The sequence below is a fragment of the Salvelinus fontinalis genome, chromosome 28, assembly GCF_029448725.1.
Source record: "Salvelinus fontinalis isolate EN_2023a chromosome 28, ASM2944872v1, whole genome shotgun sequence".
NCBI lineage: Eukaryota > Metazoa > Chordata > Actinopteri > Salmoniformes > Salmonidae > Salvelinus > Salvelinus fontinalis.
Window position 1 is genome coordinate 42,164,499 of NC_074692.1, and position 24,966 is coordinate 42,189,464.

A 24,966-nucleotide genomic window follows, 5' to 3' on the forward strand; every position below is an offset into this window, starting at 1 on the left:
CAGACTTTATGTTACAGAATCGTGAAAAAATATGAATTTTATGGCTTCATAGCTGTCAGGATGGCCGAGTGGTCTAAGGCGCCAGACTCAAGGTGAGAAACCTTCTTGGATGTAAGGGTATTCTGGTCTCTGACTGGAGGCGAGGGTTCAAATCCCTCTTCTGACAGCACTTGCCTAAAAAAGTATATTTTTGTCAACACCGAGAATTTCTCCAAAGGTTGAAAGGGAAACACATGAACAGTGATTAATAGTTTGATAGATGTCATAATTTGAGAACAGAAAACACATGAAACGTGAATAATCGTTCGATACAGGTCATCATATGCCTAGCTTAGAATTCACTCACTTCTTCAATTTCCTTCAAAAATGTTTTTACTCTATCTTTCATTTGCTTTTGGCATTTTTTTGTTGTCTGTTCTTTGTATCTTCAGTTCTGCATGTTTCCATCAGACATATCAGACTTTATGTTACAGAATCCTGAAAAACATATTAATATTAAGGTTTCACAGTTGTCAGGATGGCCGAGTGGTCTAAGGCGCCAGACTCAAGGTGAGAAACCTTCCTGGTTATAAGGGTATTCTGGTCTCCGACTGGAGGCGAGGGTTCAAATCCCTCTTCTGACACATCTTTTGCCTAAAAAAGTAGCTTTTGGTCAACACCGAGAAATTCTCCAAATGGTGAAAGGAAAACGCATGAACAGTGATTAAGAGTTTATAGATGTCATAATCTGAGAACAGAAAACACATGAAACTGGAATAATGGTTCGATACAGGTCATCATATGCCTAGTTTAGAATTCAAAAAGTTACTCAATTCCTTTAAAAAAATGTTTTTCACTATATCTTTCATTACCTTTATACATTTTTTTCTTTTCCGTTCTTTGTATCTTAAGATCTGCAATTTTCCATCAGACATATCAGACTTTATGTTACAGAATCGTGAAAAAATATGAATTTTATGGCTTTTTAGCTGTCAGGATGGCCGAGTGGTTTAAGGCGCTAGACTCAAGGTGAGAAACCTTCCTGGTTACAAGGGTATTCTGGTCTCCGACTGGAGGCGAGGGTTCAAATCCCTCTTCTGACACAGCGTTTGCCTAAAAAAGTAGCTTTTGGTCAACACCGAGAAATTCTCCAAATGGTGAAAGGAAAACGCATGAACAGTGATTAAGAGTTTATAGATGTCATAATCTGAGAACAGAAAACACATGAAACTGGAATAATGGTTCGATACAGGTCATCATATGCCTAGTTTAGAATTCAAAAAGTTACTCAATTCCTTTAAAAAAATGTTTTTTACTATATCTTTCATTACCTTTATACATTTTTTTCTTTTCCGTTCTTTGTATCTTAAGATCTGCAATTTTCCGTCAGACATATCAGACTTTATGTTACAGAATCGTGGAAAAATATGAATTTTATGGCTTCATAGCAGTCAGGATGGCCGAGTGGTCTAAGGCGCCAGACTCAAGGTGAGAAACCTTCCTGGATGTAAGGGTATTCTGGTCTCTGACTGGAGGCGAGGGTTCAAATCCCTCTTCTGACAGCACCTGTCTAAAAAAGTATATTTTTGTCAACACCGAGAATTTCTCCAAAGGTTGAAAGGGAAACACATGAACAGTGATTAATAGTTTGATAGATGTCATAATTTGAGAACAGAAAACACATGAAACGTGAATAATCGTTCGATACAGGTCATCATATGCCTAGCTTAGAATTCACTCACTTCTTCAATTTCCTTAAAAAATGTTTTTACTCTATCTTTCATTTGCTTTTGGCATTTTTTTGTTGTCTGTTCTTTGTATCTTCAGTTCTGCATGTTTCCATTAGACATATCAGACTTTATGTTACAGAATCCTGAAAAACATATTAATATTAAAGTTTCATAGTTGTCAGGATGGCCGTGTGGTCTAAGGCGCCAGACTCAAGGTGAGAAACCTTCCTGGTTATAAGGGTATACTGGTGTCTGACTGGAGGCGAGGGTTCAAATCCCTCTTCTGACACATCTTTTGCCTAAAAAAGTAGCTTTTGGTCAACACCGAGAAATTCTCCAAATGGTGAAAGGAAAACGCATGAACAGTGATTAAGAGTTTATAGATGTCATAATCTGAGAACAGAAAACACATGAAACTGGAATAATGGTTCGATACAGGTCATCATATGCCTAGTTTAGAATTCAAAAAGTTACTCAATTCCTTTAAAAAAATGTTTTTCACTATATCTTTCATTACCTTTATACATTTTTTTCTTTTCCGTTCTTTGTATCTTAAGATCTGCAATTTTCCATCAGACATATCAGACTTTATGTTACAGAATCGTGAAAAAATATGAATTTTATGGCTTTTTAGCTGTCAGGATGGCCGAGTGGTTTAAGGCGCTAGACTCAAGGTGAGAAACCTTCCTGGTTACAAGGCTATTCTGGTCTCCGACTGGAGGCGAGGGTTCAAATCCCTCTTCTGACACAGCGTTTGCCTAAAAAAGTAGCTTTTGGTCAACACCGAGAAATTCTCCAAATGGTGAAAGGAAAACGCATGAACAGTGATTAAGAGTTTATAGATGTCATAATCTGAGAACAGAAAACACATGAAACTGGAATAATGGTTCGATACAGGTCATCATATGCCTAGTTTAGAATTCAAAAAGTTACTCAATTCCTTTAAAAAAATGTTTTTTACTATATCTTTCATTACCTTTATACATTTTTTTCTTTTCCGTTCTTTGTATCTTAAGATCTGCAATTTTCCGTCAGACATATCAGACTTTATGTTACAGAATCGTGGAAAAATATGAATTTTATGGCTTCATAGCAGTCAGGATGGCCGAGTGGTCTAAGGCGCCAGACTCAAGGTGAGAAACCTTCCTGGATGTAAGGGTATTCTGGTCTCTGACTGGAGGCGAGGGTTCAAATCCCTCTTCTGACAGCACCTGTCTAAAAAAGTATATTTTTGTCAACACCGAGAATTTCTCCAAAGGTTGAAAGGGAAACACATGAACAGTGATTAATAGTTTGATAGATGTCATAATTTGAGAACAGAAAACACATGAAACGTGAATAATCGTTCGATACAGGTCATCATATGCCTAGCTTAGAATTCACTCACTTCTTCAATTTCCTTAAAAAATGTTTTTACTCTATCTTTCATTTGCTTTTGGCATTTTTTTGTTGTCTGTTCTTTGTATCTTCAGTTCTGCATGTTTCCATTAGACATATCAGACTTTATGTTACAGAATCCTGAAAAACATATTAATATTAAAGTTTCATAGTTGTCAGGATGGCCGTGTGGTCTAAGGCGCCAGACTCAAGGTGAGAAACCTTCCTGGTTATAAGGGTATACTGGTGTCTGACTGGAGGCGAGGGTTCAAATCCCTCTTCTGACACATCTTTACCTAAAAAAGTAGCTTTTGGTCAACACCGAGAAATTCTCCAAATGGTGAAAGGAAAACGCATGAACAGTGATTAAGAGTTTACAGATGTCATAATCTGAGAACAGAAAACACATGAAACTGGAATAATGGTTCGATACAGGTCATCATATGCCTAGTTTAGAATTCAAAAAGTTACTCAATTCCTTTAAAAAAATGTTTTTTACTATATCTTTCATTACCTTTATACATTTTTTTCTTTTCCGTTCTTTGTATCTTAAGATCTGCAATTTTCCGTCAGACATATCAGACTTTATGTTACAGAATCGTGGAAAAATATGAATTTTATGGCTTCATAGCAGTCAGGATGGCCGAGTGGTCTAAGGCGCCAGACTCAAGGTGAGAAACCTTCCTGGATGTAAGGGTATTCTGGTCTCTGACTGGAGGCGAGGGTTCAAATCCCTCTTCTGACAGCACCTGTCTAAAAAAGTATATTTTTGTCAACACCGAGAATTTCTCCAAAGGTTGAAAGGGAAACACATGAACAGTGATTAATAGTTTGATAGATGTCATAATTTGAGAACAGAAAACACATGAAACGTGAATAATCGTTCGATACAGGTCATCATATGCCTAGTTTAGAATTCAAAAAGTTACTAAATTCCTTTAAAAAAATGTTTTTTACTATATCTTTCATTACCTTTATACATTTTTTTCTTTTCCGTTCTTTGTATCATAAGATCTGCAATTTTCCATCAGACATATCAGACTTTATGTTACAGAATCGTGAAAAAATATGAATTTTATGGCTTCATAGCTGTCAGGATGGCCGAGTGGTCTAAGGCGCCAGTCTCAAGTTGAGAAACCTTCTTGGATGTAAGGGTATTCTGGTCTCTGACTGGAGGCGAGGGTTCAAATCCCTCTTCTGACAGCACTTGCCTAAAAAAGTATATTTTTGTCAACACCGAGAAATTCTCCAAAGGTTGAAAAGGAAACACATGAACAGTGATTAATAGTTTGATAGATGTCATAATTTGAGAACAGAAAACACATGAAACGTGAATAATCGTTCGATACAGGTCATCATATGCCTAGCTTAGAATTCACTCACTTCTTCAATTTCCTTCAAAAATGTTTTTACTCTATCTTTCATTTGCTTTTGGCATTTTTTTTGTTGTCTGTTCTTTGTATCTTCAGTTCTGCATGTTTCCATCAGACATATCAGACTTTTTGTTACAGAATCCTGAAAAACATATTAATATTAAGGTTTAATAGTTGTCAGGATGGCCGAGTGGTCTAAGGCGCCAGACTCAAGGTGAGAAATCTTCCTGGTTATAAGGCTATTCTGGTCTCCGACTGGAGGCGAGGGTTCAAATCCCTCTTCTGACACATCTTTTGCCTAAAAAAGTAGCTTTTGGTCAACACCGAGAAATTCTCCAAATGGTGAAAGGAAAACGCATGAACAGTGATTAAGAGTTTATAGATGTCATAATCTGAGAACAGAAAACACATGAATCTGGAATAATGGTTCGATACAGGTCATCATATGCCTAGTTTAGAATTCAAAAAGTTACTCAATTCCTTTAAAAAAATGTTTTTCACTATATCTTTCATTACCTTTATACATTTTTTTCTTTTCCGTTCTTTGTATCTTAAGATCTGCAATTTTCCGTCAGACATATCAGACTTTATGTTACAGAATCGTGGAAAAATATGAATTTTATGGCTTCATAGCAGTCAGGATGGCCGAGTGGTCTAAGGCGCCAGACTCAAGGTGAGAAACCTTCCTGGATGTAAGGGTATTCTGGTCTCTGACTGGAGGCGAGGGTTCAAATCCCTCTTCTGACAGCACCTGTCTAAAAAAGTATATTTTTGTCAACACCGAGAATTTCTCCAAAGGTTGAAAGGGAAACACATGAACAGTGATTAATAGTTTGATAGATGTCATAATTTGAGAACAGAAAACACATGAAACGTGAATAATCGTTCGATACAGGTCATCATATGCCTAGCTTAGAATTCACTCACTTCTTCAATTTCCTTCAAAAATGTTTTTACTCTATCTTTCATTTGCTTTTGGCATTTTTTTGTTGTCTGTTCTTTGTATCTTCAGTTCTGCATGTTTCCATTAGACATATCAGACTTTATGTTACAGAATCGTGAAAAAATATGAATTTTATGGCTTCTTAGCTGTCAGGATGGCCGAGTGGTCTAAGGCGCCAGACTCAAGGTGAGAAACCTTCCTGGTTACAAGGGTATTCTGGTCTCCGACTGGAGGCGAGGGTTCAAATCCCTCTTCTGACACAGCTTTTGCCTAAAAAAGTAGCTTTTGGTCAACACCGAGAAATTCTCCAAATGGTGAAAGGAAAACGCATGAACAGTGATTAAGAGTTTATAGATGTCATAATCTGAGAACAGAAAACACATGAAACTGGAATAATGGTTCGATACAGGTCATCATATGCCTAGTTTAGAATTCAAAAAGTTACTCAATTCCTTTAAAAAAATGTTTTTTACTATATCTTTCATTACCTTTATACATTTTTTTCTTTTCCGTTCTTTGTATCTTAAGATCTGCAATTTTCCGTCAGACATATCAGACTTTATGTTACAGAATCGTGGAAAAATATGAATTTTATGGCTTCATAGCAGTCAGGATGGCCGAGTGGTCTAAGGCGCCAGACTCAAGGTGAGAAACCTTCCTGGATGTAAGGGTATTCTGGTCTCTGACTGGAGGCGAGGGTTCAAATCCCTCTTCTGACAGCACCTGTCTAAAAAAGTATATTTTTGTCAACACCGAGAATTTCTCCAAAGGTTGAAAGGGAAACACATGAACAGTGATTAATAGTTTGATAGATGTCATAATTTGAGAACAGAAAACACATGAAACGTGAATAATCGTTCGATACAGGTCATCATATGCCTAGTTTAGAATTCAAAAAGTTACTAAATTCCTTTAAAAAAATGTTTTTTACTATATCTTTCATTACCTTTATACATTTTTTTCTTTTCCGTTCTTTGTATCATAAGATCTGCAATTTTCCATCAGACATATCAGACTTTATGTTACAGAATCGTGAAAAAATATGAATTTTATGGCTTCATAGCTGTCAGGATGGCCGAGTGGTCTAAGGCGCCAGTCTCAAGTTGAGAAACCTTCTTGGATGTAAGGGTATTCTGGTCTCTGACTGGAGGCGAGGGTTCAAATCCCTCTTCTGACAGCACTTGCCTAAAAAAGTATATTTTTGTCAACACCGAGAAATTCTCCAAAGGTTGAAAAGGAAACACATGAACAGTGATTAATAGTTTGATAGATGTCATAATTTGAGAACAGAAAACACATGAAACGTGAATAATCGTTCGATACAGGTCATCATATGCCTAGCTTAGAATTCACTCACTTCTTCAATTTCCTTCAAAAATGTTTTTACTCTATCTTTCATTTGCTTTTGGCATTTTTTTTGTTGTCTGTTCTTTGTATCTTCAGTTCTGCATGTTTCCATCAGACATATCAGACTTTTTGTTACAGAATCCTGAAAAACATATTAATATTAAGGTTTAATAGTTGTCAGGATGGCCGAGTGGTCTAAGGCGCCAGACTCAAGGTGAGAAATCTTCCTGGTTATAAGGCTATTCTGGTCTCCGACTGGAGGCGAGGGTTCAAATCCCTCTTCTGACACATCTTTTGCCTAAAAAAGTAGCTTTTGGTCAACACCGAGAAATTCTCCAAATGGTGAAAGGAAAACGCATGAACAGTGATTAAGAGTTTATAGATGTCATAATCTGAGAACAGAAAACACATGAATCTGGAATAATGGTTCGATACAGGTCATCATATGCCTAGTTTAGAATTCAAAAAGTTACTCAATTCCTTTAAAAAAATGTTTTTCACTATATCTTTCATTACCTTTATACATTTTTTTCTTTTCCGTTCTTTGTATCTTAAGATCTGCAATTTTCCGTCAGACATATCAGACTTTATGTTACAGAATCGTGGAAAAATATGAATTTTATGGCTTCATAGCAGTCAGGATGGCCGAGTGGTCTAAGGCGCCAGACTCAAGGTGAGAAACCTTCCTGGATGTAAGGGTATTCTGGTCTCTGACTGGAGGCGAGGGTTCAAATCCCTCTTCTGACAGCACCTGTCTAAAAAAGTATATTTTTGTCAACACCGAGAATTTCTCCAAAGGTTGAAAGGGAAACACATGAACAGTGATTAATAGTTTGATAGATGTCATAATTTGAGAACAGAAAACACATGAAACGTGAATAATCGTTCGATACAGGTCATCATATGCCTAGCTTAGAATTCACTCACTTCTTCAATTTCCTTCAAAAATGTTTTTACTCTATCTTTCATTTGCTTTTGGCATTTTTTTGTTGTCTGTTCTTTGTATCTTCAGTTCTGCATGTTTCCATTAGACATATCAGACTTTATGTTACAGAATCGTGAAAAAATATGAATTTTATGGCTTCTTAGCTGTCAGGATGGCCGAGTGGTCTAAGGCGCCAGACTCAAGGTGAGAAACCTTCCTGGTTACAAGGGTATTCTGGTCTCCGACTGGAGGCGAGGGTTCAAATCCCTCTTCTGACACAGCTTTTGCCTAAAAAAGTAGCTTTTGGTCAACACCGAGAAATTCTCCAAATGGTGAAAGGAAAACGCATGAACAGTGATTAAGAGTTTATAGATGTCATAATCTGAGAACAGAAAACACATGAATCTGGAATAATGGTTCGATACAGGTCATCATATGCCTAGTTTAGAATTCAAAAAGTTACTCAATTCCTTTAAAAAAATGTTTTTCACTATATCTTTCATTACCTTTATACATTTTTTTCTTTTCCGTTCTTTGTATCTTAAGATCTGCAATTTTCCGTCAGACATATCAGACTTTATGTTACAGAATCGTGGAAAAATATGAATTTTATGGCTTCATAGCAGTCAGGATGGCCGAGTGGTCTAAGGCGCCAGACTCAAGGTGAGAAACCTTCCTGGATGTAAGGGTATTCTGGTCTCTGACTGGAGGCGAGGGTTCAAATCCCTCTTCTGACAGCACCTGTCTAAAAAAGTATATTTTTGTCAACACTGAGAATTTCTCCAAAGGTTGAAAGGGAAACACATGAACAGTGATTAATAGTTTGATAGATGTCATAATTTGAGAACAGAAAACACATGAAACGTGAATAATCGTTCGATACAGGTCATCATATGCCTAGCTTAGAATTCACTCACTTCTTCAATTTCCTTAAAAAATGTTTTTACTCTATCTTTCATTTGCTTTTGGCATTTTTTTGTTGTCTGTTCTTTGTATCTTCAGTTCTGCATGTTTCCATTAGACATATCAGACTTTATGTTACAGAATCCTGAAAAACATATTAATATTAAAGTTTCATAGTTGTCAGGATGGCCGTGTGGTCTAAGGCGCCAGACTCAAGGTGAGAAACCTTCCTGGTTATAACGGTATACTGGTGTCTGACTGGAGGCGACGGTTCAAATCCCTCTTCTGACACATCTTTGCCTAAAAAAGTAGCTTTTGGTCAACACCGAGAAATTCTCCAAATGGTGAAAGGAAAACGCATGAACAGTGATTAAGAGTTTATAGATGTCATAATCTGAGAACAGAAAACACATGAAACTGGAATAATGGTTCGATACAGGTCATCATATGCCTAGTTTAGAATTCAAAAAGTTACTCAATTCCTTTAAAAAAATGTTTTTCACTATATCTTTCATTACCTTTATACATTTTTTTCTTTTCCGTTCTTTGTATCTTAAGATCTGCAATTTTCCATCAGACATATCAGACTTTATGTTACAGAATCGTGAAAAAATATGAATTTTATGGCTTCTTAGCTGTCAGGATGGCCGAGTGGTCTAAGGCGCCAGACTCAAGGTGAGAAACCTTCCTGGTTACAAGGGTATTCTGGTCTCCGACTGGAGGCGAGGGTTCAAATCCCTCTTCTGACACAGCTTTTGCCTAAAAAAGTAGCTTTTGGTCAACACCGAGAAATTCTCCAAATGGTGAAAGGAAAACGCATGAACAGTGATTAAGAGTTTATAGATGTCATAATCTGAGAACAGAAAACACATGAATCTGGAATAATGGTTCGATACAGGTCATCATATGCCTAGTTTAGAATTCAAAAAGTTACTCAATTCCTTTAAAAAAATGTTTTTCACTATATCTTTCATTACCTTTATACATTTTTTTCTTTTCCGTTCTTTGTATCTTAAGATCTGCAATTTTCCGTCAGACATATCAGACTTTATGTTACAGAATCGTGGAAAAATATGAATTTTATGGCTTCATAGCAGTCAGGATGGCCGAGTGGTCTAAGGCGCCAGACTCAAGGTGAGAAACCTTCCTGGATGTAAGGGTATTCTGGTCTCTGACTGGAGGCGAGGGTTCAAATCCCTCTTCTGACAGCACCTGTCTAAAAAAGTATATTTTTGTCAACACTGAGAATTTCTCCAAAGGTTGAAAGGGAAACACATGAACAGTGATTAATAGTTTGATAGATGTCATAATTTGAGAACAGAAAACACATGAAACGTGAATAATCGTTCGATACAGGTCATCATATGCCTAGCTTAGAATTCACTCACTTCTTCAATTTCCTTAAAAAATGTTTTTACTCTATCTTTCATTTGCTTTTGGCATTTTTTTGTTGTCTGTTCTTTGTATCTTCAGTTCTGCATGTTTCCATTAGACATATCAGACTTTATGTTACAGAATCCTGAAAAACATATTAATATTAAAGTTTCATAGTTGTCAGGATGGCCGTGTGGTCTAAGGCGCCAGACTCAAGGTGAGAAACCTTCCTGGTTATAACGGTATACTGGTGTCTGACAGGAGGCGACGGTTCAAATCCCTCTTCTGACACATCTTTGCCTAAAAAAGTAGCTTTTGGTCAACACCGAGAAATTCTCCAAATGGTGAAAGGAAAACGCATGAACAGTGATTAAGAGTTTATAGATGTCATAATCTGAGAACAGAAAACACATGAAACTGGAATAATGGTTCGATACAGGTCATCATATGCCTAGTTTAGAATTCAAAAAGTTACTCAATTCCTTTAAAAAAATGTTTTTCACTATATCTTTCATTACCTTTATACATTTTTTTCTTTTCCGTTCTTTGTATCTTAAGATCTGCAATTTTCCATCAGACATATCAGACTTTATGTTACAGAATCGTGAAAAAATATGAATTTTATGGCTTCTTAGCTGTCAGGATGGCCGAGTGGTCTAAGGCGCCAGACTCAAGGTGAGAAACCTTCCTGGTTACAAGGGTATTCTGGTCTCCGACTGGAGGCGAGGGTTCAAATCCCTCTTCTGACACAGCTTTTGCCTAAAAAAGTAGCTTTTGGTCAACACCGAGAAATTCTCCAAATGGTGAAAGGAAAACGCATGAACAGTGATTAAGAGTTTATAGATGTCATAATCTGAGAACAGAAAACACATGAAACGGGAATAATGGTTCGATACAGGTCATCATATGCCTAGTTTAGAATTCAAAAAGTTACTCAATTCCTTTAAAAAAATGTTTTTTACTATATCTTTCATTACCTTTATACATTTTTTTCTTTTCCGTTCTTTGTATCTTAAGATCTGCAATTTTCCGTCAGACATATCAGACTTTATGTTACAGAATCGTGGAAAAATATGAATTTTATGGCTTCATAGCAGTCAGGATGGCCGAGTGGTCTAAGGCGCCAGACTCAAGGTGAGAAACCTTCCTGGATGTAAGGGTATTCTGGTCTCTGACTGGAGGCGAGGGTTCAAATCCCTCTTCTGACAGCACTTGTCTAAAAAAGTATATTTTTGTCAACACCGAGAATTTCTCCAAAGGTTGAAAGGGAAACACATGAACAGTGATTAATAGTTTGATAGATGTCATAATTTGAGAACAGAAAACACATGAAACGTGAATAATCGTTCGATACAGGTCATCATATGCCTAGCTTAGAATTCACTCACTTCTTCAATTTCCTTCAAAAATGTTTTTACTCTATCTTTCATTTGCTTTTGGCATTTTTTTGTTGTCTGTTCTTTGTATCTTCAGTTCTGCATGTTTCCATCAGACATATCAGACTTTATGTTACAGAATCCTGAAAAACATATTAATATTAAGGTTTCATAGTTGTCAGGATGGCCGAGTGGTCTAAGGCGCCATACTCAAGGTGAGAAACCGTCCTGGTTATAAGGGTATTCTGGTCTCCGACTGGAGGCGAGGTTTCAAATCCCTCTTCTGACACATCTTTTGCCTAAAAAAGTAGCTTTTGGTCAACACCGAGAAATTCTCCAAATGGTGAAAGGAAAACGCATGAACAGTGATTAAGAGTTTATAGATGTCATAATCTGAGAACAGAAAACACATGAAACTGGAATAATGGTTCGATACAGGTCATCATATGCCTAGTTTAGAATTCAAAAAGTTACTCAATTCCTTTAAAAAAATGTTTTTCACTATATCTTTCATTACCTTTATACATTTTTTTCTTTTCCGTTCTTTGTATCTTAAGATCTGCAATTTTCCATCAGACATATCAGACTTTATGTTACAGAATCGTGAAAAAATATGAAATTTATGGCTTCATAGCTGTCAGGATGGCCGAGTGGTCTAAGGCGCCAGACTCAAGGTGAGAAACCTTCTTGGATGTAAGGGTATTCTGGTCTCTGACTGGAGGCGAGGGTTCAAATCCCTCTTCTGACAGCACTTGCCTAAAAAAGTATATTTTTGTCAACACCGAGAATTTCTCGAAAGGTTGAAAGGGAAACACATGAACAGTGATTAATAGTTTGATAGATGTCATAATTTGAGAACAGAAAACACATGAAACGTGAATAATCGTTCGATACAGGTCATCATATGCCTAGCTTAGAATTCACTCACTTCTTCAATTTCCTTCAAAAATGTTTTTACTCTATCTTTCATTTGCTTTTGGCATTTTTTTGTTGTCTGTTCTTTGTATCTTCAGTTCTGCATGTTTCCATCAGACATATCAGACTTTATGTTACAGAATCCTGAAAAACATATTAATATTAAGGTTTCATAGTTGTCAGGATGGCCGAGTGGTCTAAGGCGCCAGACTCAAGGTGAGAAACCTTCCTGGTTATAAGGGTATTCTGGTCTCCGACTGGAGGCGAGGGTTCAAATCCCTCTTCTGACACATCTTTTGCCTAAAAAAGTAGCTTTTGGTCAACACCGAGAAATTCTCCAAATGGTGAAAGGAAAACGCATGAACAGTGATTAAGAGTTTATAGATGTCATAATCTGAGAACAGAAAACACATGAAACTGGAATAATGGTTCGATACAGGTCATCATATGCCTAGTTTAGAATTCAAAAAGTTACTCAATTCCTTTAAAAAAATGTTTTTCACTATATCTTTCATTACCTTTATACATTTTTTTCTTTTCCGTTCTTTGTATCTTAAGATCTGCAATTTTCCATCAGACATATCAGACTTTATGTTACAGAATCGTGAAAAAATATGAATTTTATGGCTTCATAGCTGTCAGGATGGCCGAGTGGTCTAAGGTGCCAGACTCAAGGTGAGAAACCTTCCTGGTTACAAGGATATTCTGGTCTCCGACTGGAGGCGAGGGTTCAAATCCCTCTTCTGAAACAGCTTTTGCCTAAAAAAGTAGCTTTTGGTCAACACCGAGAAATTCTCCAAATGGTGAAAGGAAAACGCATGAACAGTGATTAAGAGTTTATAGATGTCATAATCTGAGAACAGAAAACACATGAAACGGGAATAATGGTTCGATACAGGTCATCATATGCCTAGTTTAGAATTCAAAAAGTTACTCAATTCCTTTAAAAAAATGTTTTTTACTATATCTTTCATTACCTTTATACATTTTTTTCTTTTCCGTTCTTTGTATCTTAAGATCTGCAATTTTCCGTCAGACATATCAGACTTTATGTTACAGAATCGTGGAAAAATATGAATTTTATGGGTTCATAGCAGTCAGGATGGCCGAGTGGTCTAAGGCGCCAGACTCAAGGTGAGAAACCTTTCTGGATGTAAGGGTATTCTGGTCTCTGACTGGAGGCGAGGGTTCAAATCCCTCTTCTGACAGCACTTGTCTAAAAAAGTAAATTTTTGTCAACACCGAGAATTTCTCCAAAGGTTGAAAGGGAAACACATGAACAGTGATTAATAGTTTGATAGATGTCATAATTTGAGAACAGAAAACACATGAAACGTGAATAATCGTTCGATACAGGTCATCATATGCCTAGCTTAGAATTCACTCACTTCTTCAATTTCCTTCAAAAATGTTTTTACTCTATCTTTCATTTGCTTTTGGCATTTTTTTGTTGTCTGTTCTTTGTATCTTCAGTTCTGCATGTTTCCATCAGACATATCAGACTTTATGTTACAGAATCCTGAAAAACATATTAATATTAAGGTTTCATAGTTGTCAGGATGGCCGAGTGGTCTAAGGCGCCATACTCAAGGTGAGAAACCGTCCTGGTTATAAGGGTATTCTGGTCTCCGACTGGAGGCGAGGTTTCAAATCCCTCTTCTGACACATCTTTTGCCTAAAAAAGTAGCTTTTGGTCAACACCGAGAAATTCTCCAAATGGTGAAAGGAAAACGCATGAACAGTGATTAAGAGTTTATAGATGTCATAATCTGAGAACAGAAAACACATGAAACTGGAATAATGGTTCGATACAGGTCATCATATGCCTAGTTTAGAATTCAAAAAGTTACTCAATTCCTTTAAAAAAATGTTTTTCACTATATCTTTCATTACCTTTATACATTTTTTTCTTTTCCGTTCTTTGTATCTTAAGATCTGCAATTTTCCATCAGACATATCAGACTTTATGTTACAGAATCGTGAAAAAATATGAAATTTATGGCTTCATAGCTGTCAGGATCGCCGAGTGGTCTAAGGCGCCAGACTCAAGGTGAGAAACCTTCTTGGATGTAAGGGTATTCTGGTCTCTGACTGGAGGCGAGGGTTCAAATCCCTCTTCTGACACATCTTTTGCCTAAAAAAGTAGCTTTTGGTCAACACCGAGAAATTCTCCAAATGGTGAAAGGAAAACGCATGAACAGTGATTAAGAGTTTATAGATGTCATAATCTGAGAACAGAAAACACATGAAACTGGAATAATGGTTCGATACAGGTCATCATATGCCTAGTTTAGAATTCAAAAAGTTACTCAATTCCTTTAAAAAAATGTTTTTCACTATATCTTTCATTACCTTTATACATTTTTTTCTTTTCCGTTCTTTGTATCTTAAGATCTGCAATTTTCCATCAGACATATCAGACTTTATGTTACAGAATCGTGAAAAAATATGAATTTTATGGCTTCATAGCTGTCAGGATGGCCGAGTGGTCTAAGGCGCCAGACTCAAGGTGAGAAACCTTTCTGGATGTAAGGGTATTCTGGTCTCTGACTGGAGGCGAGGGTTCAAATCCCTCTTCTGACAGCACTTGTCTAAAAAAGTAAATTTTTGTCAACACCGAGAATTTCTCCAAAGGTTGAAAGGGAAACACATGAACAGTGATTAATAGTTTGATAGATGTCATAATTTGAGAACAGAAAACACATGAAACGTGAATAATCGTTCGATACAGGTCATCATATGCCTAGCTTAGAATTCACTCACTTCTTCAATTTCCTTAAAAAATGTTTTTACTCTATCTTTCATTTGCTTTTGGCATTTTTTTGTTGTCTGTTCTTTGTATCTTCAGTTCTGCATGTTTCCATCAGACATATCAGACTTTATGTTACAGAATCCTGAAAAACATATTAATATTAAGGTTTCATAGTTGTCAGGATGGCCGAGTGGTCTAAGGCGCCAGACTCAAGGTGAGAAACCTTCCTGGTTATAAGGGTATTCTGGTCTCCGACTGGAGGCGAGGGTTCAAATCCCTCTTCTGACACATCTTTTGCCTAAAAAAGTAGCTTTTGGTCAACACCGAGAAATTCTCCAAATGGTGAAAGGAAAACGCATGAACAGTGATTAAGAGTTTATAGATGTCATAATCTGAGAACAGAAAACACATGAAACTGGAATAATGGTTCGATACAGGTCATCATATGCCTAGTTTAGAATTCAAAAAGTTACTCAATTCCTTTAAAAAAATGTTTTTCACTATATCTTTCATTACCTTTATACATTTTTTTCTTTTCCGTTCTTTGTATCTTAAGATCTGCAATTTTCCATCAGACATATCAGACTTTATGTTACAGAATCGTGAAAAAATATGAATTTTATGGCTTCATAGCTGTCAGGATGGCCGAGTGGTCTAAGGCGCCAGACTCAAGGTGAGAAACCTTCCTGGTTATAAGGGTATTCTGGTCTCCGACTGGAGGCGAGGGTTCAAATCCCTCTTCTGACACATCTTTTGCCTAAAAAAGTAGCTTTTGGTCAACACCGAGAAATTCTCCAAATGGTGAAAGGAAAACGCATGAACAGTGATTAAGAGTTTATAGATGTCATAATCTGAGAACAGAAAACACATGAAACTGGAATAATGGTTCGATACAGGTCATCATATGCCTAGTTTAGAATTCAAAAAGTTACTCAATTCCTTTAAAAAAATGTTTTTCACTATATCTTTCATTACCTTTATACATTTTTTTCTTTTCCGTTCTTTGTATCTTAAGATCTGCAATTTTCCATCAGACATATCAGACTTTATGTTACAGAATCGTGAAAAAATATGAATTTTATGGCTTCATAGCTGTCAGGATGGCCGAGTGGTCTAAGGCGCCAGACTCAAGGTTAGAAACCTTCCTGGTTACAAGGGTATTCTGGTCTCCTATTGGAGGCGAGGGTTCAAATCCCTCTTCTGAAACAGCTTTTGCCTAAAAAAAGTAGCTTTTGGTCAACACCGAGAAATTCTCCAAATGGTGAAAGGAAAACGCATGAACAGTGATTAAGAGTTTATAGATGTCATAATCTGAGAACAGAAAACACATGAAACGGGAATAATGGTTCGATACAGGTCATCATATGCCTAGTTTAGAATTCAAAAAGTTACTCAATTCCTTTAAAAAAATGTTTTTTACTATGTCTTTCATTACCTTTATACATTTTTTTCTTTTCCGTTCTTTGTATCTTAAGATCTGCAATTTTCCGTCAGACATATCAGACTTTATGTTACAGAATCGTGGAAAAATATGAATTTTATGGCTTCATAGCAGTCAGGATGGCCGAGTGGTCTAAGGCGCCAGACTCAAGGTGAGAAACCTTCCTGGATATAAGGGTATTCTGGTCTCTGACTGGAGGCGAGGGTTCAAATCCCTCTTCTGACAGCACTTGTCTAAAAAAGTGTATTTTTGTCAACACCGAGAATTTCTCCAAAGGTTGAAAGGGAAACACATGAACAGTGATTAATAGTTTGATAGATGTCATAATTTGAGAACAGAAAACACATGAAACGTGAATAATCGTTCGATACAGGTCATCATATGCCTAGCTTAGAATTCACTCACTTCTTCAATTTCCTTAAAAAATGTTTTTACTCTATCTTTCATTTGCTTTTGGCATTTTTTTGTTGTCTGTTCTTTGTATCTTCAGTTCTGCATGTTTCCATTAGACATATCAGACTTTATGTTACAGAATCCTGAAAAACATATTAATATTAAGGTTTCATAGTTGTCAGGATGGCCGAGTGGTCTAAGGCGCCAGACTCAAGGTGAGAAACCTTCCTGGTTATAAGGGTATTCTGGTCTCCGACTGGAGGCGAGGTTTCAAATCCCTCTTCTGACACATCTTTTGCCTAAAAAAGTAGCTTTTGGTCAACACCGAGAAATTCTCCAAATGGTGAAAGGAAAACGCATGAACAGTGATTAAGAGTTTACAGATGTCATAATCTGAGAACAGAAAACACATGAAACGGGAATAATGGTTCGATACAGGTCATCATATGCCTAGTTTAGAATTCAAAAAGTTACTAAATTCCTTTAAAAAAATGTTTTTTACTATATCTTTCATCACCTTTATACATTTTTTTCTTTTCCGTTCTTTGTATCATAAGATCTGCAATTTTCCATCAGACATATCAGACTTTATGTTACAGAATCGTGAAAAAATATGAATTTTATGGCTTCATAGCTGTCAGGATGGCCGAGTGGTCTAAGGCGCCAGACTCAAGGTGAGAAACCTTCCTGGTTACAAGGGTATTCTGGTCTCCGACTGGAGGCGAGGTTCAAATCCCTCTTCTGACACATCTTTTGCCTAAAAAAGTAGCTTTTGGTCAACACCGAGAAATTCTCCAAATGGTGAAAGGAAAACGCATGAACAGTGATTAAGAGTTTATAGATGTCATAATCTGAGAACAGAAAACACATGAAACTGGAATAATGGTTCGATACAGGTCATCATATGCCTAGTTTAGAATTCAAAAAGTTACTCAATTCCTTTAAAAAAATGTTTTTCACTATATCTTTCATTACCTTTATACATTTTTTTCTTTTCCGTTCTTTGTATCTTAAGATCTGCAATTTTCCATCAGACATATCAGACTTTATGTTACAGAATCGTGAAAAAATATGAATTTTATGGCTTCATAGCTGTCAGGATGGCCGAGTGGTCTAAGGTGCCAGACTCAAGGTGAGAAACCTTCCTGGTTACAAGGATATTCTGGTCTCCGACTGGAGGCGAGGGTTCAAATCCCTCTTCTGAAACAGCTTTTGCCTAAAAAAGTAGCTTTTGGTCAACACCGAGAAATTCTCCAAATGGTGAAAGGAAAACGCATGAACAGTGATTAAGAGTTTATAGATGTCATAATCTGAGAACAGAAAACACATGAAACGGGAATAATGGTTCGATACAGGTCATCATATGCCTAGTTTAGAATTCAAAAAGTTACTCAATTCCTTTAAAAAAATGTTTTTTACTATATCTTTCATTACCTTTATACATTTTTTTCTTTTCCGTTCTTTGTATCTTAAGATCTGCAATTTTCCGTCAGACATATCAGACTTTATGTTACAGAATCGTGGAAAAATATGAATTTTATGGGTTCATAGCAGTCAGGATGGCCGAGTGGTCTAAGGCGCCAGACTCAAGGTGAGAAACCTTTCTGGATGTAAGGGTATTCTGGTCTCTGACTGGATGCGAGGGTTCAAATCCCTCTTCTGACAGCACTTGTCTAAAAAAGTAAATTTTTGTCAACACTGAGAATTTCTCCAAAGGTTGAAAGGGAAACACATGAACAGTGATTAATAGTTTGATAGATGTCATAATTTGAGAACAGAAAACACATGAAACGTGAATAATCGTTCGATACAGGTCATCATATGCCTAGCTTAGAATTCACTCACTTCTTCAATTTCCTTAAAAAATGTTTTTACTCTATCTTTCATTTGCTTTTGGCATTTTTTTGTTGTCTGTTCTTTGTATCTTCAGTTCTGCATGTTTCCATCAGACATATCAGACTTTATGTTACAGAATCCTGAAAAACATATTAATATTAAGGTTTCATAGTTGTCAGGATGGCCGAGTGGTCTAAGGTGCCAGACTCAAGGTGAGAAACCTTCCTGGTTATAAGGGTATTCTGGTCTCCGACTGGAGGCGAGGGTTCAAATCCCTCTTCTGACACATCTTTTGCCTAAAAAAGTAGCTTTTGGTCAACACCGAGAAATTCTCCAAATGGTGAAAGGAAAACGCATGAACAGTGATTAAGAGTTTATAGATGTCATAATCTGAGAACAGAAAACACATGAAACTGGAATAATGGTTCGATACAGGTCATCATATGCCTAGTTTAGAATTCAAAAAGTTACTCAATTCCTTTAAAAAAATGTTTTTCACTATATCTTTCATTACCTTTATACATTTTTTTCTTTTCCGTTCTTTGTATCTTAAGATCTGCAATTTTCCATCAGACATATCAGACTTTATGTTACAGAATCGTGAAAAAATATGAATTTTATGGCTTCATAGCTGTCAGGATGGCCGAGTGGTCTAAGGCGCCAGACTCAAGGTGAGAAACCTTCCTGGTTATAAGGGTATTCTGGTCTCCGACTGGAGGCGAGGGTTCAAATCCCTCTTCTGACACATCTTTTGCCTAAAAAAGTAGCTTTTGGTCAACACCGAGAAATTCTCCAAATGGTGAAAGGAAAACGCATGAACAGTGATTAAGAGTTTATAGATGTCATAATCTGAGAACAGAAAACACATGAAACTGGAATAATGGTTCGATACAGGTCATCATATGCCTAGTTTAGAATTCAAAAAGTTACTCAATTCCTTTAAAAAAATGTTTTTCACTATATCTTTCATTACCTTTATACATTTTTTTCTTTTCCGTTCTTTGTATCTTAAGATCTGCAATTTTCCATCAGACATATCAGACTTTATGTTACAGAATCGTGAAAAAATATGAATTTTATGGCTTCATATTTGTCAGGATGGCCGAGTGGTCTAAGGCGCCAGACTCAAGGTGAGAAACCTTCCTGGTTACAAGGGTATTCTGGTCTCCTACTGGAGGCGAGGGTTCAAATCCCTCTTCTGAAACAGCTTTTGCCTAAAAAAAGTAGCTTTTGGTCAACACCGAGAAATTCTCCAAATGGTGAAAGGAAAACGCATGAACAGTGATTAAGAGTTTATAGATGTCATAATCTGAGAACAGAAAACACATGAAACGGGAATAATGGTTCGATACAGGTCATCATATGCCTAGTTTAGAATTCAAAAAGTTACTCAATTCCTTTAAAAAAATGTTTTTTACTATATCTTTCATTACCTTTATACATTTTTTTCTTTTCCGTTCTTTGTATCTTAAGATCTGCAATTTTCCGTCAGACATATCAGACTTTATGTTACAGAATCGTGGAAAAATATGAATTTTATGGCTTCATAGCAGTCAGGATGGCCGAGTGGTCTAAGGCGCCAGACTCAAGGTGAGATACCTTCCTGGATATAAGGGTATTCTGGTCTCTGACTGGAGGCGAGGGTTCAAATCCATCTTCTGACAGCACTTGTCTAAAAAAGTGTATTTTTGTCAACACCGAGAATTTCTCCAAAGGTTGAAAGGGAAACACATGAACAGTGATTAATAGTTTGATAGATGTCATAATTTGAGAACAGAAAACACATGAAACGTGAATAATCGTTCGATACAGGTCATCATATGCCTAGCTTAGAATTCACTCACTTCTTCAATTTCCTTAAAAAATGTTTTTACTCTATCTTTCATTTGCTTTTGGCATTTTTTTGTTGTCTGTTCTTTGTATCTTCAGTTCTGCATGTTTCCATTAGACATATCAGACTTTATGTTACAGAATCCTGAAAAACACATTAATATTAAGGTTTCATAGTTGTCAGGATGGCCGAGTGGTCTAAGGCGCCAGACTCAAGGTGAGAAACCTTCCTGGTTTTAAGGGTATTCTGGTCTCCGACTGGAGGCGAGGGTTCAAATCCCTCTTCTGACACATCTTTTGCCTAAAAAAGTAGCTTTTGGTCAACACCGAGAAATTCTCCAAATGGTGAAAGGAAAACGCATGAACAGTGATTAAGAGTTTACAGATGTCATAATCTGAGAACAGAAAACACATGAAACGGGAATAATGGTTCGATACAGGTCATCATATGCCTAGTTTAGAATTCAAAAAGTTACTAAATTCCTTTAAAAAAATGTTTTTTACTATATCTTTCATCACCTTTATACATTTTTTTCTTTTCCGTTCTTTGTATCATAAGATCTGCAATTTTCCATCAGACATATCAGACTTTATGTTACAGAATCGTGAAAAAATATGAATTTTATGGCTTCATAGCTGTCAGGATGGCCGAGTGGTCTAAGGCGCCAGACTCAAGGCGAGAAACATTCTTGGATGTAAGGGTATTCTGGTCTCTGACTGGAGGCGAGGGTTCAAATCCCTCTTCTGACAGCACTTGCCGAAAAAAGTATATTTTTGTCAACACCGAGAATTTCTCCAAAGGTTGAAAGGGAAACACATGAACAGTGATTAATAGTTTGATAGATGTCATAATTTGAGAACAGAAAACACATGAAACGTGAATAATCGTTCGATACAGGTCATCATATGCCTAGCTTAGAATTCACTCACTTCTTCAATTTCCTTCAAAAATGTTTTTACTCTATCTTTCATTTGCTTTTGGCATTTTTTTGTTGTCTGTTCTTTGTATCTTCAGTTCTGCATGTTTCCATTAGACATATCAGACTTTATGTTACAGAATCCTGAAAAACATATTAATATTAAGGTTTCATAGTTGTCAGGATGGCCGAGTGGTCTAAGGCGCCAGACTCAAGGTGAGAAACCTTCCTGGTTATAAGGGTATTCTGGTCTCCGACTGGAGGCGAGGGTTCAAATCCCTCTTCTGACACATCTTTTGCCTAAAAAAGTAGCTTTTGGTCAACACCGAGAAATTCTCCAAATGGTGAAAGGAAAACGCATGAACAGTGATTAAGAGTTTACAGATGTCATAATCTGAGAACAGAAAACACATGAAACGGGAATAATGGTTAGATACAGGTCATCATATGCCTAGTTTAGAATTCAAAAAGTTACTAAATTCCTTTAAAAAAATGTTTTTTACTATATCTTTCATTACCTTTATACATTTTTTTCTTTTCCGTTCTTTGTATCATAAGATCTGCAATTTTCCATCAGACATATCAGACTTTATGTTACAGAATCGTGAAAAAATATGAATTTTATGGCTTCATAGCTGTCAGGATGGCCGAGTGGTCTAAGGCGCCAGACTCAAGGTGAGAAACCTTCTTCGATGTAAGTGTATTCTGGTCTCTGACTGGAGGCGAGTGTTCAAATCCCTCTTCTGACACATCTTTTGCCTAAAAAAGTAGCTTTTGGTCAACACCGAGAAATTCTCCAAATGGTGAAAGGAAAACGCATGAACAGTGATTAAGAGTTTACAGATGTCATAATCTGAGAACAGAAAACACATGAAACGGGAATAATGGTTCGATACAGGTCATCATATGCCTAGTTTAGAATTCAAAAAGTTACTAAATTCCTTTTAAAAAATGTTTTTTACTATATCTTTCATCACCTTTATACATTTTTTTCTTTTCCGTTCTTTGTATCATAAGATCTGCAATTTTCCATCAGACATATCAGACTTTATGTTACAGAATCGTGAAAAAATATGAATTTTATGGCTTCATAGCTGTCAGGATGGCCGAGTGGTCTAAGGCGCCAGACTCAAGGTGAGAAACCTTCCTGGTTACAAGGGTATTCTGGTCTCCGACTGGAGGCGAGGTTCAAATCCCTCTTCTGAAACAGCTTTTGCCTAAAAAAGTAGCTTTTGGTCAACACCGAGAAATTCTCCAAATGGTGAAAGGAAAACGCATGAACAGTGATTAAGAGTTTATAGATGTCATAATCTGAGAACAGAAAACACATGAAACGGGAATAATGGTTCGATACAGGTCATCATATGCCTAGTTTAGAATTCAAAAAGTTACTCAATTCCTTTAAAAAAATGTTTTTTACTATATCTTTCAGTACCTTTATACATTTTTTTCTTTTCCGTTCTTTGTATCTTAAGATCTGCAATTTTCCGTCAGACATATCAGACTTTATGTTACAGAATCGTGGAAAAATATGAATTTTATGGCTTCATAGCAGTCAGGATGGCCGAGTGGTCTAAGGCGCCAGACTCAAGGTGAGAAACCTTCCTGGATGTAAGGGTATTCTGGTCTCTGACTGGAGGCGAGTGTTCAAATCCCTCTTCTGACAGCACTTGTCTAAAAAAGTATATTTCTGTCAACACCGAGAATTTCTCCAAAGGTTGAAAGGGAAACACATGAACAGTGATTAATAGTTTGATAGATGTCATAATTTGAGAACAGAAAACACATGAAACGTGAATAATCGTTCGATACAGGTCATCATATGCCTAGCTTAGAATTCACTCACTTCTTCAATTTCCTTAAAAAATGTTTTTACTCTATCTTTCATTTGCTTTTGGCATTTTTTTGTTGTCTGTTCTTTGTATCTTCAGTTCTGCATGTTTCCATTAGACATATCAGACTTTATGTTACAGAATCCTGAAAAACACATTAATATTAAGGTTTCATAGTTGTCAGGATGGCCGAGTGGTCTAAGGCGCCAGACTCAAGGTGAGAAACCTTCCTGGTTATAAGGGTATTCTGGTCTCCGACTGGAGGCGAGGGTTCAAATCCCTCTTCTGACACATCTTTTGCCTAAAAAAGTAGCTTTTGGTCAACACCGAGAAATTCTCCAAATGGTGAAAGGAAAACGCATGAACAGTGATTAAGAGTTTACAGATGTCATAATCTGAGAACAGAAAACACATGAAACGGGAATAATGGTTCGATACAGGTCATCATATGCCTAGTTTAGAATTCAAAAAGTTACTAAATTCCTTTAAAAAAATGTTTTTTACTATATCTTTCATCACCTTTATACATTTTTTTCTTTTCCGTTCTTTGTATCATAAGATCTGCAATTTTCCATCAGACATATCAGACTTTATGTTACAGAATCGTGAAAAAATATGAATTTTATGGCTTCATAGCTGTCAGGATGGCCGAGTGGTCTAAGGCGCCAGACTCAAGGTGAGAAACATTCTTGGATGTAAGGGTATTCTGGTCTCTGACTGGAGGCGAGGGTTCAAATCCCTCTTCTGACAGCACTTGCCGAAAAAAGTATATTTTTGTCAACACCGAGAATTTCTCCAAAGGTTGAAAGGGAAACACATGAACAGTGATTAATAGTTTGATAGATGTCATAATTTGAGAACAGAAAACACATGAAACGTGAATAATCGTTCGATACAGGTCATCATATGCCTAGCTTAGAATTCACTCACTTCTTCAATTTCCTTCAAAAATGTTTTTACTCTATCTTTCATTTGCTTTTGGCATTTTTTTGTTGTCTGTTCTTTGTATCTTCAGTTCTGCATGTTTCCATTAGACATATCAGACTTTATGTTACAGAATCCTGAAAAACATATTAATATTAAGGTTTAATAGTTGTCAGGATGGCCGAGTGGTCTAAGGCGCCAGACTCAAGGTGAGAAACCTTCCTGGTTATAAGGGTATTCTGGTCTCCGACTGGAGGCGAGGGTTCAAATCCCTCTTCTGACACATCTTTTGCCTAAAAAAAGTAGCTTTTGGTCAACACCGAGAAATTCTCCAAATGGTGAAAGGAAAACGCATGAACAGTGATTAAGAGTTTACAGATGTCATAATCTGAGAACAGAAAACACATGAAACGGGAATAATGGTTCGATACAGGTCATCATATGCCTAGTTTAGAATTCAAAAAGTTACTAAATTCCTTTAAAAAAATGTTTTTTACTATATCTTTCATCACCTTTATACATTTTTTTCTTTTCCGTTCTTTGTATCATAAGATCTGCAATTTTCCATCAGACATATCAGACTTTATGTTACAGAATCGTGAAAAAATATGAATTTTATGGCTTCGTAGCTGTCAGGATGGCCGAGTGGTCTAAGGCGCCAGACTCAAGGTGAGAAACATTCTTGGATGTAAGGGTATTCTGGTCTCTGACTGGAGGCGAGGGTTCAAATCCCTCTTCTGACAGCACTTGCTGAAAAAAGTATATTTTTGTCAACACCGAGAATTTCTCCAAAGGTTGA

General features: G+C 36.6%; 47 non-coding genes across 47 annotated transcripts; all 47 read left to right on the plus strand.

Annotated features, from left to right (window-relative positions):
* Positions 1 to 54: 54 nt before the first annotated feature.
* Positions 55 to 166, plus strand: trnal-caa (transfer RNA leucine (anticodon CAA)). Its single transcript has 2 exons — positions 55 to 92; positions 121 to 166. It is a non-coding gene; the product is annotated as a tRNA-Leu (tRNA).
* Positions 167 to 511: 345 nt separating this feature from the next.
* On the plus strand, positions 512 to 623 carry trnal-caa (transfer RNA leucine (anticodon CAA)). Its single transcript has 2 exons — positions 512 to 549; positions 578 to 623. It is a non-coding gene; the product is annotated as a tRNA-Leu (tRNA).
* Positions 624 to 970: 347 nt separating this feature from the next.
* Positions 971 to 1,082, plus strand: trnal-caa (transfer RNA leucine (anticodon CAA)). Its single transcript has 2 exons — positions 971 to 1,008; positions 1,037 to 1,082. It is a non-coding gene; the product is annotated as a tRNA-Leu (tRNA).
* A 347-nt stretch (positions 1,083 to 1,429) lies between these two features.
* On the plus strand, positions 1,430 to 1,541 carry trnal-caa (transfer RNA leucine (anticodon CAA)). Its single transcript has 2 exons — positions 1,430 to 1,467; positions 1,496 to 1,541. It is a non-coding gene; the product is annotated as a tRNA-Leu (tRNA).
* Positions 1,542 to 2,345: 804 nt separating this feature from the next.
* Positions 2,346 to 2,457, plus strand: trnal-caa (transfer RNA leucine (anticodon CAA)). Its single transcript has 2 exons — positions 2,346 to 2,383; positions 2,412 to 2,457. It is a non-coding gene; the product is annotated as a tRNA-Leu (tRNA).
* Positions 2,458 to 2,804: 347 nt separating this feature from the next.
* On the plus strand, positions 2,805 to 2,916 carry trnal-caa (transfer RNA leucine (anticodon CAA)). The gene is made up of 2 exons: positions 2,805 to 2,842; positions 2,871 to 2,916. It is a non-coding gene; the product is annotated as a tRNA-Leu (tRNA).
* Positions 2,917 to 3,719: 803 nt separating this feature from the next.
* Positions 3,720 to 3,831, plus strand: trnal-caa (transfer RNA leucine (anticodon CAA)). The gene is made up of 2 exons: positions 3,720 to 3,757; positions 3,786 to 3,831. It is a non-coding gene; the product is annotated as a tRNA-Leu (tRNA).
* Positions 3,832 to 4,177: 346 nt separating this feature from the next.
* On the plus strand, positions 4,178 to 4,289 carry trnal-caa (transfer RNA leucine (anticodon CAA)). The gene is made up of 2 exons: positions 4,178 to 4,215; positions 4,255 to 4,289. It is a non-coding gene; the product is annotated as a tRNA-Leu (tRNA).
* Positions 4,290 to 4,635: 346 nt separating this feature from the next.
* Positions 4,636 to 4,747, plus strand: trnal-caa (transfer RNA leucine (anticodon CAA)). The gene is made up of 2 exons: positions 4,636 to 4,673; positions 4,702 to 4,747. It is a non-coding gene; the product is annotated as a tRNA-Leu (tRNA).
* A 347-nt stretch (positions 4,748 to 5,094) lies between these two features.
* trnal-caa (transfer RNA leucine (anticodon CAA)) lies at positions 5,095 to 5,206 on the plus strand. The gene is made up of 2 exons: positions 5,095 to 5,132; positions 5,161 to 5,206. It is a non-coding gene; the product is annotated as a tRNA-Leu (tRNA).
* Positions 5,207 to 5,550: 344 nt separating this feature from the next.
* Positions 5,551 to 5,662, plus strand: trnal-caa (transfer RNA leucine (anticodon CAA)). Its single transcript has 2 exons — positions 5,551 to 5,588; positions 5,617 to 5,662. It is a non-coding gene; the product is annotated as a tRNA-Leu (tRNA).
* Positions 5,663 to 6,009: 347 nt separating this feature from the next.
* On the plus strand, positions 6,010 to 6,121 carry trnal-caa (transfer RNA leucine (anticodon CAA)). Its single transcript has 2 exons — positions 6,010 to 6,047; positions 6,076 to 6,121. It is a non-coding gene; the product is annotated as a tRNA-Leu (tRNA).
* A 346-nt stretch (positions 6,122 to 6,467) lies between these two features.
* trnal-caa (transfer RNA leucine (anticodon CAA)) lies at positions 6,468 to 6,579 on the plus strand. Its single transcript has 2 exons — positions 6,468 to 6,505; positions 6,545 to 6,579. It is a non-coding gene; the product is annotated as a tRNA-Leu (tRNA).
* A 346-nt stretch (positions 6,580 to 6,925) lies between these two features.
* Positions 6,926 to 7,037, plus strand: trnal-caa (transfer RNA leucine (anticodon CAA)). Its single transcript has 2 exons — positions 6,926 to 6,963; positions 6,992 to 7,037. It is a non-coding gene; the product is annotated as a tRNA-Leu (tRNA).
* Positions 7,038 to 7,384: 347 nt separating this feature from the next.
* trnal-caa (transfer RNA leucine (anticodon CAA)) lies at positions 7,385 to 7,496 on the plus strand. The gene is made up of 2 exons: positions 7,385 to 7,422; positions 7,451 to 7,496. It is a non-coding gene; the product is annotated as a tRNA-Leu (tRNA).
* Positions 7,497 to 7,840: 344 nt separating this feature from the next.
* trnal-caa (transfer RNA leucine (anticodon CAA)) lies at positions 7,841 to 7,952 on the plus strand. The gene is made up of 2 exons: positions 7,841 to 7,878; positions 7,907 to 7,952. It is a non-coding gene; the product is annotated as a tRNA-Leu (tRNA).
* Positions 7,953 to 8,299: 347 nt separating this feature from the next.
* trnal-caa (transfer RNA leucine (anticodon CAA)) lies at positions 8,300 to 8,411 on the plus strand. Its single transcript has 2 exons — positions 8,300 to 8,337; positions 8,366 to 8,411. It is a non-coding gene; the product is annotated as a tRNA-Leu (tRNA).
* An 803-nt stretch (positions 8,412 to 9,214) lies between these two features.
* Positions 9,215 to 9,326, plus strand: trnal-caa (transfer RNA leucine (anticodon CAA)). The gene is made up of 2 exons: positions 9,215 to 9,252; positions 9,281 to 9,326. It is a non-coding gene; the product is annotated as a tRNA-Leu (tRNA).
* A 347-nt stretch (positions 9,327 to 9,673) lies between these two features.
* trnal-caa (transfer RNA leucine (anticodon CAA)) lies at positions 9,674 to 9,785 on the plus strand. The gene is made up of 2 exons: positions 9,674 to 9,711; positions 9,740 to 9,785. It is a non-coding gene; the product is annotated as a tRNA-Leu (tRNA).
* Positions 9,786 to 10,588: 803 nt separating this feature from the next.
* trnal-caa (transfer RNA leucine (anticodon CAA)) lies at positions 10,589 to 10,700 on the plus strand. Its single transcript has 2 exons — positions 10,589 to 10,626; positions 10,655 to 10,700. It is a non-coding gene; the product is annotated as a tRNA-Leu (tRNA).
* Positions 10,701 to 11,047: 347 nt separating this feature from the next.
* Positions 11,048 to 11,159, plus strand: trnal-caa (transfer RNA leucine (anticodon CAA)). Its single transcript has 2 exons — positions 11,048 to 11,085; positions 11,114 to 11,159. It is a non-coding gene; the product is annotated as a tRNA-Leu (tRNA).
* Positions 11,160 to 11,963: 804 nt separating this feature from the next.
* trnal-caa (transfer RNA leucine (anticodon CAA)) lies at positions 11,964 to 12,075 on the plus strand. The gene is made up of 2 exons: positions 11,964 to 12,001; positions 12,030 to 12,075. It is a non-coding gene; the product is annotated as a tRNA-Leu (tRNA).
* A 345-nt stretch (positions 12,076 to 12,420) lies between these two features.
* On the plus strand, positions 12,421 to 12,532 carry trnal-caa (transfer RNA leucine (anticodon CAA)). The gene is made up of 2 exons: positions 12,421 to 12,458; positions 12,487 to 12,532. It is a non-coding gene; the product is annotated as a tRNA-Leu (tRNA).
* Positions 12,533 to 12,879: 347 nt separating this feature from the next.
* trnal-caa (transfer RNA leucine (anticodon CAA)) lies at positions 12,880 to 12,993 on the plus strand. The gene is made up of 2 exons: positions 12,880 to 12,917; positions 12,946 to 12,993. It is a non-coding gene; the product is annotated as a tRNA-Leu (tRNA).
* Positions 12,994 to 13,338: 345 nt separating this feature from the next.
* On the plus strand, positions 13,339 to 13,450 carry trnal-caa (transfer RNA leucine (anticodon CAA)). Its single transcript has 2 exons — positions 13,339 to 13,376; positions 13,405 to 13,450. It is a non-coding gene; the product is annotated as a tRNA-Leu (tRNA).
* Positions 13,451 to 14,254: 804 nt separating this feature from the next.
* On the plus strand, positions 14,255 to 14,366 carry trnal-caa (transfer RNA leucine (anticodon CAA)). Its single transcript has 2 exons — positions 14,255 to 14,292; positions 14,321 to 14,366. It is a non-coding gene; the product is annotated as a tRNA-Leu (tRNA).
* A 347-nt stretch (positions 14,367 to 14,713) lies between these two features.
* Positions 14,714 to 14,825, plus strand: trnal-caa (transfer RNA leucine (anticodon CAA)). Its single transcript has 2 exons — positions 14,714 to 14,751; positions 14,780 to 14,825. It is a non-coding gene; the product is annotated as a tRNA-Leu (tRNA).
* Positions 14,826 to 15,170: 345 nt separating this feature from the next.
* On the plus strand, positions 15,171 to 15,282 carry trnal-caa (transfer RNA leucine (anticodon CAA)). The gene is made up of 2 exons: positions 15,171 to 15,208; positions 15,237 to 15,282. It is a non-coding gene; the product is annotated as a tRNA-Leu (tRNA).
* Positions 15,283 to 15,629: 347 nt separating this feature from the next.
* On the plus strand, positions 15,630 to 15,741 carry trnal-caa (transfer RNA leucine (anticodon CAA)). Its single transcript has 2 exons — positions 15,630 to 15,667; positions 15,696 to 15,741. It is a non-coding gene; the product is annotated as a tRNA-Leu (tRNA).
* Positions 15,742 to 16,088: 347 nt separating this feature from the next.
* On the plus strand, positions 16,089 to 16,202 carry trnal-caa (transfer RNA leucine (anticodon CAA)). The gene is made up of 2 exons: positions 16,089 to 16,126; positions 16,155 to 16,202. It is a non-coding gene; the product is annotated as a tRNA-Leu (tRNA).
* Positions 16,203 to 16,548: 346 nt separating this feature from the next.
* Positions 16,549 to 16,660, plus strand: trnal-caa (transfer RNA leucine (anticodon CAA)). The gene is made up of 2 exons: positions 16,549 to 16,586; positions 16,615 to 16,660. It is a non-coding gene; the product is annotated as a tRNA-Leu (tRNA).
* A 345-nt stretch (positions 16,661 to 17,005) lies between these two features.
* Positions 17,006 to 17,117, plus strand: trnal-caa (transfer RNA leucine (anticodon CAA)). The gene is made up of 2 exons: positions 17,006 to 17,043; positions 17,072 to 17,117. It is a non-coding gene; the product is annotated as a tRNA-Leu (tRNA).
* Positions 17,118 to 17,922: 805 nt separating this feature from the next.
* On the plus strand, positions 17,923 to 18,036 carry trnal-caa (transfer RNA leucine (anticodon CAA)). The gene is made up of 2 exons: positions 17,923 to 17,960; positions 17,989 to 18,036. It is a non-coding gene; the product is annotated as a tRNA-Leu (tRNA).
* A 345-nt stretch (positions 18,037 to 18,381) lies between these two features.
* On the plus strand, positions 18,382 to 18,493 carry trnal-caa (transfer RNA leucine (anticodon CAA)). Its single transcript is given in 2 exon segments — positions 18,382 to 18,419; positions 18,431 to 18,493. It is a non-coding gene; the product is annotated as a tRNA-Leu (tRNA).
* A 345-nt stretch (positions 18,494 to 18,838) lies between these two features.
* Positions 18,839 to 18,950, plus strand: trnal-caa (transfer RNA leucine (anticodon CAA)). Its single transcript has 2 exons — positions 18,839 to 18,876; positions 18,905 to 18,950. It is a non-coding gene; the product is annotated as a tRNA-Leu (tRNA).
* Positions 18,951 to 19,297: 347 nt separating this feature from the next.
* On the plus strand, positions 19,298 to 19,409 carry trnal-caa (transfer RNA leucine (anticodon CAA)). The gene is made up of 2 exons: positions 19,298 to 19,335; positions 19,364 to 19,409. It is a non-coding gene; the product is annotated as a tRNA-Leu (tRNA).
* Positions 19,410 to 19,756: 347 nt separating this feature from the next.
* Positions 19,757 to 19,870, plus strand: trnal-caa (transfer RNA leucine (anticodon CAA)). Its single transcript has 2 exons — positions 19,757 to 19,794; positions 19,823 to 19,870. It is a non-coding gene; the product is annotated as a tRNA-Leu (tRNA).
* A 346-nt stretch (positions 19,871 to 20,216) lies between these two features.
* Positions 20,217 to 20,328, plus strand: trnal-caa (transfer RNA leucine (anticodon CAA)). Its single transcript has 2 exons — positions 20,217 to 20,254; positions 20,283 to 20,328. It is a non-coding gene; the product is annotated as a tRNA-Leu (tRNA).
* Positions 20,329 to 20,673: 345 nt separating this feature from the next.
* trnal-caa (transfer RNA leucine (anticodon CAA)) lies at positions 20,674 to 20,785 on the plus strand. The gene is made up of 2 exons: positions 20,674 to 20,711; positions 20,740 to 20,785. It is a non-coding gene; the product is annotated as a tRNA-Leu (tRNA).
* Positions 20,786 to 21,132: 347 nt separating this feature from the next.
* Positions 21,133 to 21,244, plus strand: trnal-caa (transfer RNA leucine (anticodon CAA)). The gene is made up of 2 exons: positions 21,133 to 21,170; positions 21,199 to 21,244. It is a non-coding gene; the product is annotated as a tRNA-Leu (tRNA).
* Positions 21,245 to 21,589: 345 nt separating this feature from the next.
* On the plus strand, positions 21,590 to 21,701 carry trnal-caa (transfer RNA leucine (anticodon CAA)). The gene is made up of 2 exons: positions 21,590 to 21,627; positions 21,656 to 21,701. It is a non-coding gene; the product is annotated as a tRNA-Leu (tRNA).
* A 347-nt stretch (positions 21,702 to 22,048) lies between these two features.
* trnal-caa (transfer RNA leucine (anticodon CAA)) lies at positions 22,049 to 22,160 on the plus strand. The gene is made up of 2 exons: positions 22,049 to 22,086; positions 22,115 to 22,160. It is a non-coding gene; the product is annotated as a tRNA-Leu (tRNA).
* An 805-nt stretch (positions 22,161 to 22,965) lies between these two features.
* Positions 22,966 to 23,077, plus strand: trnal-caa (transfer RNA leucine (anticodon CAA)). Its single transcript has 2 exons — positions 22,966 to 23,003; positions 23,032 to 23,077. It is a non-coding gene; the product is annotated as a tRNA-Leu (tRNA).
* A 345-nt stretch (positions 23,078 to 23,422) lies between these two features.
* On the plus strand, positions 23,423 to 23,534 carry trnal-caa (transfer RNA leucine (anticodon CAA)). The gene is made up of 2 exons: positions 23,423 to 23,460; positions 23,489 to 23,534. It is a non-coding gene; the product is annotated as a tRNA-Leu (tRNA).
* Positions 23,535 to 23,881: 347 nt separating this feature from the next.
* trnal-caa (transfer RNA leucine (anticodon CAA)) lies at positions 23,882 to 23,993 on the plus strand. The gene is made up of 2 exons: positions 23,882 to 23,919; positions 23,948 to 23,993. It is a non-coding gene; the product is annotated as a tRNA-Leu (tRNA).
* Positions 23,994 to 24,338: 345 nt separating this feature from the next.
* On the plus strand, positions 24,339 to 24,450 carry trnal-caa (transfer RNA leucine (anticodon CAA)). Its single transcript has 2 exons — positions 24,339 to 24,376; positions 24,405 to 24,450. It is a non-coding gene; the product is annotated as a tRNA-Leu (tRNA).
* A 348-nt stretch (positions 24,451 to 24,798) lies between these two features.
* On the plus strand, positions 24,799 to 24,910 carry trnal-caa (transfer RNA leucine (anticodon CAA)). The gene is made up of 2 exons: positions 24,799 to 24,836; positions 24,865 to 24,910. It is a non-coding gene; the product is annotated as a tRNA-Leu (tRNA).
* The last annotated feature ends 56 nt before the right edge of the window (positions 24,911 to 24,966 follow it).